The 14,874-nt window shown below is 42.4% G+C and overlaps 1 long non-coding RNA gene across 1 annotated transcript; it reads left to right on the forward strand.

The window, feature by feature from the left end:
* Positions 1-431: 431 nt before the first annotated feature.
* LOC112976199 lies at positions 432-11,308 on the forward strand. The gene is made up of 3 exons (XR_003256955.1): positions 432-2,624; positions 4,015-5,083; positions 7,114-11,308. It is a non-coding gene; the product is annotated as an uncharacterized LOC112976199 (long non-coding RNA).
* Positions 11,309-14,874: the final 3,566 nt, after the last annotated feature.

Raw genomic sequence — 14,874 nt, forward strand, 5'->3', positions numbered from 1 at the left:
TATTTAAAACAGATTGAAAAAGAGAAGCTGAGAGGAAACCTGCCTACCCAGCCGTTTCCCTGTCAGAGCAGGGAGTGGGACTCAGAGCCGCGCTTTGGGCCGGTCCCTTTCTGACGGTGGGGTGCACGTCGTGTCAACGTGGGGAGGCAGAGCGGCGTGGCTGGGCCTCCTGGAGATGGACGCTTCCCATGGCACCTGGGGAGAACCACGTAAGGAACCAGTGTGCGCTCCCGCGACTGACTAGGTCCCGGTGTCTTGGGGGAAAAGGTGGGGCAGAGGGTAGGGCTGCTACGCACCTCCTTCCTTTTCCATAGGCGGTTGGACTGTGACTGGAACAGAATTCCTTCTGGGTGTAGCAGGCTCTCAGTGACAGCAGAGGCGAGAGACTCTTCCCACTACTGCTATGAAGGGACAGGCAAAAGCAAGTAGGGAGTAAACTCTTATCTCTTCTTTTGCTGCTTTCCTGTCTATCATTTTGGTGTCCCCTAACTCTCAAGGAAAAAAAAAAAAAAGCAAAAATAAGGCAGAGGAATTAAAAAGAGAAAACGTATTTTAAATTAAAATATTTTATCATCTCTATACAGCTACTACGGCAGCACAAGTTTTTTTTTTGTTTTTTTTTTCTGAAGAAGTGTTATTTCTCTTAAGATAAAGAATCATCTCTGGATGTAGTAGGTAGAAAAGCCATATCCTAGAACAAGTAATAGTTCATCTTTTTAGCACATCAGAATATTCCTAACAGTTGAGATTGGGTGACTACTATATCTGATTTGTTGTTGTTTTCTGCTATGCTATGCTTACTTAAAACAGCAGCTGCAGATTAAGTGGTAGAAAACATATTGCTTATTCAAGAAGACCAGTCTTTGCCATCACTGTAGTAGGAATGACTCAAAACTTTATAAAGACCCCTCCTGGCACACCCCTTCTAGAACAGCCATCCATGCTCCCCCCTGTTCTTGCTGCACTACAAGTGCCTTTTATCTAGATCCTTCTGGTAGGCATTTTTATATATGTGGCTTCAGAAATAATTTAGTAAATGAATGATGCATGTAGATGTTCGTAAAGACCAGTAGCTGAAAGCTCAGTGGATCAAACTGAGCCATCTCATCTATTATCATAATCCAGTATGTAGCATTATTTTATTGACAGAAGAGGAGTAGCAAAATGGTCTTTTGTGCATGGTTTTAATTATTTATTTTTTCCCCTCAAAGACAATTTGGCTATTAAAGTGAATCACTTTCAACATAGCTAACTAACCACACACTTCCTCCAGACTTACTGTGATAAGTAGCTGTTGATACTAAGCATTAGAGTATAGAGTTCAGAGGATGGTAGCTGCCCAGTACTGAACCTTAACTTTCCAGTATTCATTGTTTCAGATGTGTACTTTTAAGAGAGAAGTATAATTTCTTTTGTTTAATCCTCAGTGGTTGCTAATGCAACTACCTTGTCTGCTCAGTGAATTTTTAAGTTTTTTGAAATAGCATTTGACTATCTGGCTGCAAATTATCTGGGTTGTGGATTAACCTCCTCTGCCCTTCTCACTTCACCTCTGCCTGCAGTGTGCCACAGTGTGCCTGCCACAGTGTTGCTTGTTCATCCCAGGCTCTGTTCTGCATACTATGATAAAAATCTTGCCTCATTCTTTTCATAAGCATGTCATATCTCTTGGATCATCTTGTTGTGCTTTGGTTCATTACACAACACTGCCTTCACTTTTTTTTGAGAGAGAGATTTATCAAGAAGCCAAAGTTGGTCATGGCCAGACTCAGACTGGAAGAGAATTTTTCTTCGCTTGGGTTAGGTGGACCTGAGCTCCAATGAAAGACTCAACTCAGAATCAGAGGTCAGGTATTAGAGTGGTTTTATGAGTGTGGGTTACAAATAAACACTAAAAAAAGCTCTTGTGTTCCTTCCACAAAAATAGCTTGTCTGGTTAAAGGTGTGTGTTTGAGTAGCTCAGTCAACATAAAATCAAAGGTGTAACTGAGACACTGCCTGGATATGCTCTGTGGAAACCTGCTACACCTTTGAAATTCAAGTGAGCATTTATAGCTGAGCAATTCACAGTCAAATGCATAAATGGTTTCCAAAGGTTAGGAAAGGTCATCTGTTCTAAGTAAACTTCACAGAGGCAGGACCCTGCTCAGAGGTTTTGTGTTCTGTGTTAGTGTTGTCCCTCAGACACTGGCTCCTTTCACAAGCACTAGTACTCCTGTAAAGAACACCTAGCTTGTTTGTTTGGGTTTTTCTTGTTTTGTTTTTTGGAGGAGGTTGTTTTTAAACGTATGGGAATCAATAGGAAGATGCAAAAGAAGTGCACCACCCCACGACGTGTTTCGATGAGCAAGCAACACCAGGTTGCACAGGTTTCGTAAACAACTAGCAAGGCTATTGCAAGAGGCTATCGCTGGAAGGCAGCACTGCGTGGTCCCCATTCGAAGTGTGCACCAGGCAAGCCATCAAGGCAACTTGTACCGTAGCGGGGGGGAAAGGAATGAGGCAAGGTGAACCAAGGACAGAGAGATGGGACAGAGAGGAAGTGGGTTGAGAGGCAGAGCAATGCGTAGGAGAGCATTGGAGTGGCGGTGATGAGCAAAGTGTGAGGTCTGCCTACTCCCTGGGTAAGTTTACACCTTTTGCTGCTCGCAACCTCACCTAGAATTTTCTGTAGGAAGTCTGATAGCAACATGCTGACAGCCAGTTTAGAATATGTCACTTAGTGACTCCTAAAAGCCCTTACTGGACTGAATACTCTGCAAACACACTGCAGCTTTTGCCTTTCCATACTTTAGGCATCTAACCTAAGCACAGCTCAAGAACTGAAGTTAAGAGACTAAGCTCCCTGCACAGTAAGAATAGGGAGGTAGGTGGGTTGGAGGAGAGAGAGAGAGAAAGAAAGCGTGCAGTTCAGAGCATCAAAATAAAACATCTTAAGTATCTTGCATCACCTTACAGAGACAGTTTCAGTGGTGGGTTGGGAAGACATAGGCATTTGAAGTCAGACTTCCTAGACTAATGCATAAAGCATCTGTATAAAACACCCCAAATTTTGTCAGCTCTGTGCAAATAAACACTGCAGAGACTATGGAGGTTTGGCTGATGACATGTTATAAAGGGACGGCCAAACCTGTACAGAAGAACAGGCCTGGAATCTGCAGGCCCAGGGATGCCGGTGGGCAGGCAGGGTGTGTTCCACGGAGGTGGGAGCCCCCTGCCAAAGGGAGGAAAGCAGTGTGAATTTTGGTCAGTGCTTCCTCTTTTGTCAGTTCTGAGTGGTTTGGAACAGAGCTAGAGCTAAAAATAAAGGCTCAAAAGCACTTCCAGAAAATCGAATGGACTTGCTTCCTATTTAAGCAGATGTTAATCTGCTGAAATGCTGCTGCAATGGAATCAAATATTCAATCACTGTTTATCAAGAACAGCACCTCTTCACCTGCTGAAAAGAATATCATAAACTGTAAAAAGTTAATACATAAATAAATCACTAGGTCTTCTAGATTTAAAAAATATATATATCCTGGTGTTTTTTATCACTGAAATTCATACTCGTAAGGCTGAGTTACTTTAAGAGCATCCTTAAATAGAAGAAGCATGTATCTTGTTTCAGCAGCCTCCTTGACAGCCATTTGTATGACTGGCCTACTTAAAAGCTGCCTCTTCCCATCCTGCACCGCAGCACACTCTTCAGGACTACTTATCACTTTGCTCTTGACAACAGGAAGCCATGTGTTGCTTTTCAAGAGACCAGAGTTACAAGATAAGCATCGCAGTGCCTGAAATAGCCTCATCATTCGAGTAAAGCAAAGTCCTGCCTCACAGGAAATCATGGGCAGTCTTGAAAAGTTCTAGAGAACAAATCTTGCTGGTAGACAAAAAAAAAAAAAAAAAAAANAAAAAAAAAAAAAAAAAAAAAAGCTAGCCAAAGCACTTAAGAAGAAGCTTGCTCTTCATCTTAGCTCCAAACTCACCAAATTTCTGAGCTCAATGTAACGATCCTTTCATCTTCCACAGCTGTTGAAAAGCCTATCCCCAGAGTAATCTACCGGTTTTTACAATGACTGGAGCAAGATTTGGGGAAGACTCCGGAGCAGAATTCATCAAAAGGATCAAGATGACTTCCCCCCGCAGACCTTCAATAGCAAATGGCTGGATTGAGCTCTTAGCACTGGCAGAAAGAGTTCATTGTTTGTTCTGGTTTAGATCCAGGTTGTAACAGAGATACTCTGAGAACTGTTAGATGTCAGGATCCCCTAGCTCAACACATTGTCTCTTTCCACAAAACTTCTGCATTAGAAAAGTCCCTGGGAAAGGGCTAGAAAATCAAGAAATTTCAATTGCTTTGTAAACTTTGCAAAGGAAATTTTATGTCACCTAACAGTTTTCCCAGTGCAATTACTGACTGTTCGGCTGAACATTAGGGGACTGAAGACTCCCCCCCACTCAGAGAAGAACTCTGGCACTGTTGACCAGGGATATTCTGAACAGAAATCCAACACCTTGAGGCTGAGGTGACACCGTCTCCTCATACCATCTTAATAAGAGAAACATGACATTTTGCACTTCCTCTTGTTTCCACATTCCTCAGTTTGGGCCTTAGCCCTATTTTAGAGCATTTGCCATGAATTGAGAACTATGCTGACTCTCCTGAATATCATGCCTAGAAAAGTTTTGTATTTTGTTCAAAGAACAAGGTCCACTGTGGAAGTCCCTAGACTTAAACAAGGTGCTGCAAAACCTAATTCTATGCATCTGTTTATCTAAGATTGTTTTATCTTGCAGCAGCAGCTTTGCTTAGGCTTAACATAGTTAAGAACAGTACATGCATAGTGGGGAGAGAACTTCCACTGAATAACTTTTACAACCTTACTTTGTTATTTAAATTCTAATATTTAAAAAGCCACTATCTGGGACCATGAGGAATGCTAGTGGTCTTTCCAGATAATCCAAACTGCTTAAGGAATTATGCATATGAAATCACCAAGACTGTGTACATGCCCTCCACACACTCTTCTGTGTAGCTGGCAAAAACTTCTTCATATTCATCAGTTGAGTCCTGGCCACCAGAGAACTTTGAGCCTCAGTAAGTATTGGACAACTCCTATTTTAACCAAAATAATATTTACAGTTTTTTTAAAGGGAAGGTATTTTTAACATACTACCTTTAATTCAACCTTCATTTCTTTTTCCTTTGGACTCTTTGGAGACTAAAATTTACCTTTTCTTCAAAACTGCCCTGCTGAGGAATGAGTAACACTTTTCATAGTAACAGCCTTTTCACAGTCCTGCAGCAAAAGGAGGCAAAGAGTTCAGTGTTTATTCTGATTTGGATCCAAGTTGTGACAGTCGGAGAACAGCTGGATGTCAAGAACCAAAACTCACAGGGAGATCCACTGTTATAGGGGTGAATCTTATGTCCTCATCCTCCCAATTTACCCAACTTGTCCCGTCGCTTTGTCTCTAACTGAGAAACAGGCGCTGATTTGTGCCATGTAATCACAAGTCCTCCAAGATTAGCTTGGAGCTCTGATTCTTCCAAGGGTCCTGGCCCCCCTTTCTTTCTTTGGCTAGAGGAGGTCTGGTTCTTTACAGGCAGCCAGGCACTGGGGTTATGGTGCAGTCATGAGTGTTTACTTGGCATATGAGTTAGCCACATATTTCCATCAGGACATTGCTGAAGGCAGCAAGTAGTCCCAGGCCTCATCTCTCTCATTCTTTCCTGATGCTAAGTGCCATGCTGGCGATGGCTTGACAGGGCTGTGTTACGTTAGCGGAGGAAGGGAGCTACATCAGGCTGTGTTAGAGGAAGAGCTGGACTGTATACAAGGTGAATGCCACTCAGCAGAGCCTCTTACTCCAGGAAGCTGTAGTAAGTACCGCACCGCTGGCTGCAACATAGCACTGCAGCCTCTACCCATGGCAGAGGCAATGAGTGGTGAACTAAACACTTTTACTAATGCTTGCATAGTATTTACAGTAGTATTATAATTAGCAATGTAGGATTTACATTATTCTTGTAATTATTTTATTTTGAGAAGTGTTAAGTTACTTTCTGTTGTTATTGCTTTTTTTTTTCTTGCTTGGCATCATCAAAACAGCCATCTTTGGTGGCATCCGGACCACATGACTGTTTGTACAAAAACTTGTGAGGTTTCATCCATCAGAAGATAGCAGCTTCCTCCTGTAGATAACAAACATGCCAGATTATGCAATTTCTGGGTAGATAATGCTAACAAATTCTTGTTAGCATTATCTGGCTTCAAATGCAGGAACAGTATATCGGAGAAACACAGGAGTGTCTGTAGTTTGGCTATATGAATAACCAAGCAAATTACATTTTTCACCAGTGTAAATCCATTTAAGACAATTTGACCAACTTGTTTTTAAAAAGAACAAGTCTTCATGAATAAAACATATTTTACAAAAATTTAAATGCTGGCACATTCCAGAAGCCCAGAACTGATGCTATAAATTACTCTTTTCTGGTTACTGCTACTAGTCAGGTTTGTACTGTGGCAGGGTTACAGTCAACATTGGCGTCATTGGTGGAGACATACAGTGAGAACTAGTGGTCATCAGGTGACTTTAACTTCAGGGAACAGTAGGGTTACTGAACACCTCATCTCTATTGCATAAGGCTTAACCTCGTGCATTAGCACCACACTAAAATCAGCAGGAACTTTGCTAGGGAATGAAATTAAGACGTGACTGGTGGAGAAGGTCTTGGAACAAAGGAGGGTCTGTAACTCTTCATAACTCTGTCTGTGGAGCTAGAAAGTGTTGGGAATCCTGTTGCCATTTCTGCAGCATTGTGTGTGCCTGCTTCTCTGCATTTCCCCGTCAGATACCTTCTGCAGCATGTGCCCTCAGAACTGTGCCACCACACAGTGTCCCCCGACTCCTTCCAGTACAAACCACGGAGGTATCTTCTGCACTTTGTGTGCTAGTGCTACATCAGAACAAGATGGGGTCATGAATCATAGCCTGGAAATAATGGTCTCCTCCTCCGGTGATATTCCCACCTAACCTGCAGCTGGACAAGAGGACCTGGGATATGTTTCCATAAAGCTTGTGTGCATGTAGTGGAGGTTAACGTACTTTTTTTTTCTACAGTTAATAAACTAGAAGGCAAACAGAGGGAGAGCAAAGCTTGCTGGGCTGAAGGCAAGAGCACAGCACAAATGCAGAACAGTTCATCACAAGCTGGTAAGGAGAATCTTTGCTGAAAATTTGAAAAACTGATGCCAAATCTGCTGAGCAAACCAACACAGGCTGTCACCTCCATTTAACATCATTCTTCACCATATGCTATCAGTGGTGAAGTGAGTGATATACATAAAGACAACTCTACCCCCCAGTCTGGTAAATTAAGGGAAATATGAAGAGAGAGAGATCACCCGCCTAACTTCCTAGCTAAGAAAAAACCCACCACCCTATTCCAGAGGAAATAGTGAAAAAGGTAAAGCAAAAAAGCATTCTCACTGCCAGAGTAAGAACAGACCTCAATTCTGTGTGGTCACAGGGATGTGAAAATAATCACAGAGAACATAACAGTAAAACTTCCTGTTAATGCAGCACTCAGGAGGCGACGTGTAACACGCCTCCAAAAGAGCACAAGTGGTGTTACAGAGTGCCTTTTGGCCCTTTGCGAGGAGCTGAATTTGAAGAAGCCTCCATGTTCATCTTTCTCTCCCCTCTATTATGCTCAAAATCTTATTTTTGAGCAAAGAGGAAGCACATGTTGTATATAAGGAAAGCCAAGTATTTATTGTTAGTATAATTGAAATCTAAAGACTCTAATAGTTGTTAGTCCAAATCTAATTGTTACATAAAAAGAAAGAATAATAATGCAGTTTAAATACTTCTATACAGAAAAAGTCTCAATAATAGTAATAATAGAATTAAAACTGTAACACACACTTAGTTTCTATCCCTTTTCTTGGGGTTATGCTCATCCTTTCTTTGTTCCTCCGGGTCTTAAAGTCAGCAGCTTTGGACCTCTGGAGAGGATAACACTGTAAGTCCTCAGCCTCCAGAGTCCTCCACTGGGAAGAATATGACATTGATGTTAATGATTTCTTACTTCCTCACTCTAGGATCCACACAGGGTCATTTTTATATGTTTGCTAACACATTTACACCTTTCTTCACTGGTCTGCAGCTTCATGTTTCATCTGAATTTACTCTATATGATGCTTTTTATATATGTTAAATACTATTTCTGTGTTCTCTTTGTTATCCCTAAAACCAGTTTTGTCCAGGTACAGGTCTGCATTTCTTTAACTGACCATTGGTGAGGTGTTTATAGCTGTCGCGTCTCCAGTGCCAGTCCTGGGCCCCAGCTCTTATCATCCCATGCCTGTACTCCTCTGTGCAGCATCCTGTGCCACTTCTCAAGGCCTCTGCAGTTGTACCAGGCCTGTATTCCTCTACACTACATCATTGTGTTAGCATTGTAAATACCTCTTTCTACATGAAATAACTACTTGTTATGGTTATCTGTATGCAATTGCAGTTGCACCACACAAAGATAAAAAGATAAACAAATTTGCCATAGACACCTTGTCAATTAGAGAAACTGCTGTCACAGGTAAACCAAGTAAGACGAAGCTAAAGGCATGTTCAAAAAAGTTCAAAGCAAGCCTGAAAAGCCTCTGTCTTGAGGCCTTGCAAACTCAGTACAAAGCTTATGGCCTGTTACTAGTAATGGCAGTACTGTATTACAAGGCTAGATGATTACACTTCCCAGCATTTCTTGCCTCCCTCTCAGAAAATAAAGCATCCTCTCATATTGAGCCCTTCTTTAAATATTCAAGTTGCATATGTCCCATGCAAGCCCACACCTGTCTAGTTGAGTACTCACCAATGAAAGAGAGAATCCACATTTTGGAAGCTTTAGGCATCAGTAGCTATGAAAGGAACAGCAAAGCAAGTAACAGCTCTTTTTTTCTTCAGCATTATTCTGCACTAAGCCAAGCTTTCAGCGCACAAACACATTTCCCAGGATCTTTCCTAACACTAGTATTATGCTGCCAGACCAGAGTCAAAGGAGCAAGTCAAGCTATGTATCATATGTATGTCAAAGGCATGAGGAAATTTTGCTTGCAGCATAATCCAGTCAACACTATGCCTTTTGCTTCTTCAATGGTTTGCAAAACACAGGATAGAAGAGAGATGGAATTGGTTTTACACAGTCTTCTTGATGTGAATTTTTTTTAAAAAGGGCTTTTAAAGCAAGATCAGTTTGGCTGAAGCCTTTAAGACCCACGTAACAGGAAAACACAGAACAGTGTAAGAAAAAACTTTAACTTGATTTCTGAAACTGCTTTGTGAGAGAAAAGAAATCTTAGGATTGTGATCATTTTTGTTACTGACATGAATTCTATCATCTATTTCATTCTATGTTCAGGAGCATGAAAAAAAATCACAATTTTAGAGCTAGGGTAGGGGGGTTTTTTGGTTTTTTTTTTTTGCTTATCAAAAGCTAAGGCGGGAGAAAGAGAAGCATCTTGTCTGCTTCATCATGCAAGGATGACTGGCTGGTGATGTACATGCAGTAAGAGCTACACAAGAGCCAAAGCACTTTGGCTTTACCAGAATGGAACATTCTGACTGACCTGAAACCATGCTGCTGAAAGCTTTTTCATCGAAAATTTCAAATGTTCTTTTTTTTCCTTAATTTACAATGAAAAGCATATCCTGTGAAGGGGAAGGTCCATGATATATTTCTTCTCCTAACCTGGTGGTAGACTTGCCCCCCGCCAGTAACCTCAAAGTGAGAGTCTTACATAAGAGTTCATGATATTTGCAAGAATGGAAATGGGCTCAGAGCCTCAAGGGCTGTAACATCCTCAGATCACCGGCTCTGCTGCCAAACCCCAGAGAAATTGGGGTTTGGCAGTTTCTTTTAGTCAGCATTTTCAAAGCCACACAAGTTCACAAGCTGTAGCTAGAGGCTCAAGGTTGCTGTTATCCTTCCTCTGTGGTCTGCTTCCTCTCATAGGTGCAGAGCAGCCCCAGACTGGTCGTCAGTGGGTGATACCTGAAAAAGCAGCCCAACAGCCAAACTACAGGGAGCTAGGAGGTAGCAGAGAGGGAATATGTCTTGATCTTTATCCCATGTAAATGCCCTGCGAGAGCTGTGGGCTCAGATCAGAGCTCCAAGCTGTGGTGGCAGGTCCCCCATGTCTCTGCTGAGCATTACGAATGACTGCAAGAGCCTCCCTCCCTTGGAGGTTTAGGGGGATCTGGACACCTCAATCCCTTGGACCCGCTGCCTGGAGGGTGTCAAGGGCACCTCCATGTCTCCATTGCTTAGGCAGGGAACACAGGCACTTTTTTTTAGAGAGGCACTTTACTGGGGACCTAAAATCTAGAGGCATATTAAGGTGCTCAAATTAAGCAGATCTAGTGAAATTCATGAAGAATAGCTCCACAGGTGCGATTTCTAGCTCAGGAAGCCAGGAAATGGCTGACCGCTGGGGTGCATATGGGGGAGGATAACTCTTTCGGCATGCCCCATACTTAAACTCCCACTGGTGGCTGCTGGCCACATAGGGATTAAAAGATTGGGCCTAGTAGACCTTTGGGCTGACCCCATCAAACTGGTTTTTAACTTAACTTTTAACCTTAAATGTTATTATCATGCTGTAAGTCTAGCGGAGGGACAGCCAGAGGGTAACTCAGTTGCCTAAATGCGAGCATCTGGTACCAGCTGATAACCCAGGAGAGCACAGGTAGGTTCTGAATAGCTCTAGGCAGCTAACTGGCATAGCGTAGGTGTCTAAAATGGCACTAAGTACATCTGGTTGGGCTCCTGCTGTTTCTCTCTCATCAAATTTTGGTAGTAGGGTAGCTCTCTTAAAACAGTGGTACTTTCAAGGCAGTTGAATGCTCAGGTTCTGGTTGTCACAAGCCACAGGGGTTTCGCCATGGCAGGATTAGGTGCTGGAGGGGAGGGTAAATGCCTACATTTCATATGAATCTGTTTTGGGGTCTGGCCCTGGGCCTTTGACTCTGCAGGATCATCCACATAAGACTCTGCTCTTGGCAGCCAGAGAAAGGAGGTCTTCGCTGAAGCAACAGCAGCTCGTATACAACGGTGGCAGCTCAAGCACTGTCTCAGGGCTCAATGTGCGCGGAGGAGTCTGACAAGCGGCTAATCCTTCTGGGTGAAAAAAGACACTTCTGAAGTGAGCTGGCAGTGGAGGGAAGGGAAGTTAGGACATCACTAAGTTCTGTAGATCACTACAGGCATACCTTGGAGATATTGAGGGCTCGGTTCCAGACCACCACAATAAAGCGAATATCACAATAAAATGAGTCACATGATTTTTTTGGTTTCCCAGTGCATATAAAAGTTATGTTTACACTATACTGTAGTCTATTAAGTAAGCAATAGCATTATGTCTAAAAAAACAATGTACATACCTTAATTAAAAAACACTTTATTGCTAAAAAATGCTAACCATCATCTGAGCCTTCGGCGAGTCGTAAGCTTTTTGCTGACGGAGGGTCTTGCCTCAGTGCTGATGGCTGCTGACTGATCAGGGTGGTGGTTGCTGAAAGTTGGGGTGGCTGTAGCAATTTCTTAAAATAAAACAACAATGAAGTTTGCTGCATCGATTGACTTTTCCTTTCGCAAAGGATTTCTCTGTAGCATGAGATGCTGTTTGATAGCATTTTACCCACAACAGAACTTCTTTAAAAATTGGAGTCAGTCCTCTCAGACCCTGCTGCTGCTTTATCAACTCAGTTTATTTAATATTCTAAATCCTTTGTTGTCATTTCAGTGTTCACAGCACCTTCACCAGGATTAGATTCCATCTCAAGAAACCACTTTCTTTGCTCATCCATAAGAAGCAACTCCTCATCCATTAAAGTTTTATCATGAGATTGCAGCAATTCAGTCACATCTTCAGGCTCCACTTCTAATTCTAGTTCTCTTGCTATTTCCACCACATCTGCAGTTACTTCCTCCCCTGAAGTCTTGAAACCCTCAAAGTCATCCATGCGGGTTGGAATCAACTTCTTCCAAACTCCTGTTAATGTTGATATTTTGACCTCCTCCCATGAATCATGGATGTTCTTAATGGCATCTAGAATGGTGAAGGTTTTAGAGGCCATTATAGGGTTATTAATTGCCCTAATTTCAATATTGTATCTCAGGGAATAGGGAGGCCCGAGGAGAGGGAGAGAGACGGGGGAACAGCTGGTCAGTGGAGCAGTCAGAGCACACACAACATTTATCGATTAAGTTTGATGTCTTACATGGGTGACATTCGTGGCGCCCCAAAACAATTACAATAGCAACATCAAAGATCACTGATCACAGATCACCATAACATATAATAATAATGAAAAAGTTTAAAATATTGCAAGAATTACCAAAATGGGACACAGAGACACTAAGAGAGCACATGCTGTTGGAAAAATGGCGCCGATAGACTTGTTTGACGCAGAGTTGCCACAAACCTTCAATTTGTAAAAAATGCAGTATCTGCGAAGTACAATAAAGCGAAGCGCAATAAAACGAGGTATGCCTGTATTGTGTCACCAGTGTGCTGTCCCTTGGGCCTGGCTGGCACTAGTTAATCATTCTGCTATTTCAAGCCCTCCTGGTAGGGAAACATACTTGATTCACGTGCCACAGGGAAGCTTCAGCAGGCAGGGACCAGAACTGCCCCAGGCAGTCTGGAGAGGAGGCTCCCAGAGACCAGCACCAAAGAGTACATCCTGTCTGTGGCTATTTTAGAAATTGTACCACACAAACTCATGCAATAGCTGCTGTCAAGCATGCTCCACTGCTGCTGACAAGTGAAGCATTCCCTTCGCTGGGAACTGAAACAGCTTTCTCTCCCTGCAGCCGCCAGCTACTCCTCCAACCACTGCTTTGCCCACGTCCTAGAAGAAAGAGCCTCTGCCCTCTCCTGTACAACTGCTGAAATTGCTTCCTTAGCACCATTTTTCCTCTTGCCAAAATGCCTGCACAACCCCTGCATAACCTGGAGAAATCCACATTTCAGAGGACTGGGAGGGACATGAGAAGTTATCAAGGCATCCACTCTTCGGCACGTACCTGTGCCAATAGCAGAGACCTCACAACTGCTCTTCTTTCCCGGCCCTCCCCTCCAGTCTAGTCCAGCACTTGGTTATCTTAGTCTTTAGAGAGGGTTGCTCTGAGGAGCAGCTAACCGAAATACCCACCCGGTGAGCTTGGCCCCCTTTTCTTTGTCCTGTTCGCTGAGAACAGATTGTTCTGTTTGTGGCATGCTGAAGATGACTCTCCCGATCTGCCTTACCGCCTCCCCTCTGAAAAGGCCAAGCACATCTTTTTCTGTTTTCAGCATCAAAACATATTTGATCCTACTAAACGCTAGATTCATCTAACAGTTATCTTCTCCAGAGAACAAAAAGAGGGGGGTCAAACTCAGAAGTTTCTCATTCGCATTAGACCTACATTACATTCATTACAATTGTGGTTGAAAAAAGCCTGTCAATATTTTTGAAAAATGTGAAGGAATCAAAATGAAAAAGTTCAGTTTGTTCACGTTGGATAAAATCTTGAAAACTTAAGCTTTCAGTATGTTGAGGCACAGGATAAAAATATTTGATTTTTGATAAACACTTGCTGCTGAAATTCTTAGCTGAAATAGTTTTTGTTTTCATTTTTCACTCTCCTACTAAAAACAGATTTGTGGCAGATTTGCAAGAAAAACTGTTTTAAAATAACTGCCCCCCTATTCTGGAATGTTCTTGGTCACTTAATCATCTTAGAAACGTGTCAAATAACAAACGTCCTGGGGCTGACTAATACCCTCCTTACCAATGCCTGGGTGTGATGCAGGAGTAAGCAAGGGCTAGGGACCATTCCCAGCAGATAGTCTGGCTGTGACCACCCTCTTTGGAGGGTAAGGGAGTTTGACAGCATGGACATGGTCTCTACTATGCCAGCTGGTCTCCACTCCAGAGGGCAATTGCGAGTGTGTTTAATTTCAGCTAGATAAATGCAAAGCACAGAGAAAGATAATATTTTTGGATGTAAAAATATTTTATTAGATTTGGGAGTTGAACTTAACCGAATTGTAGCTTGACCTAAAAGATGAATACTTTTCCCTTGACAGTATTATTTACCATTTGGGGGGGGGTCTTTTTTTTGGGGGGGGGGGTGTATAAAACTTTCTGAATTTTAATACCAGGAAAAAACCCAAAGTTTTACCCTACAAAATTATTCTCCTTCAGTGTATAGTGTTCTGACACTTCCTGCTTTTTTTTTTTTCAAACCTGCTAATTTAGTTATTTTGAAGGTTAAACACCATGATGTCTCCCCTACCAAGGGAGGTTTGATGTGTTCATACTTACACTTTTCAGTAGTGTTGTCCCGACTCTCTTCTGGGGACTCTCTCTCCAGCTGTGCTTACAAGTAGCACATAAAGCAACAATACTATTGCATGTAAGTTAATTATGGTGAACGCCCCCCCCCCCAAAAGTGGCTTTGCTTCTTGCTCCATTCCATACCATGAGTGAACATTTCTGCCCCCCTGAAATATCATTGTTCTAGGCAGAAGTGACCATACTTGGTCCCAGAGCATAGTCTGGGCTGTAACTTCTTGTTGTCTCTTTGAATATTTATCTGAAGCAAATTTTTCTCTCTTTTCTTTGAAGCATTGTGCATTTCTTATACCGACCCTCCTTCCTCAAGCTAAACAACAAACCTGAACTTTTTGGAAACAGTACATCACCACGATCTCAGTCTCCTATGTCACGAGCATATACATTATATATATTATACTTATATATTATACATCTCACAGATTCTTTTCTTAGTAGACTCAGCCAAGTGCGCTCAGCTGACCAACAACAAAAATCAAACAA

Source organism: Apteryx rowi, unplaced genomic scaffold (assembly GCF_003343035.1).
Source record: "Apteryx rowi isolate R43461 unplaced genomic scaffold, aptRow1 scaffold_71, whole genome shotgun sequence".
Lineage (NCBI taxonomy): Eukaryota > Metazoa > Chordata > Aves > Apterygiformes > Apterygidae > Apteryx > Apteryx rowi.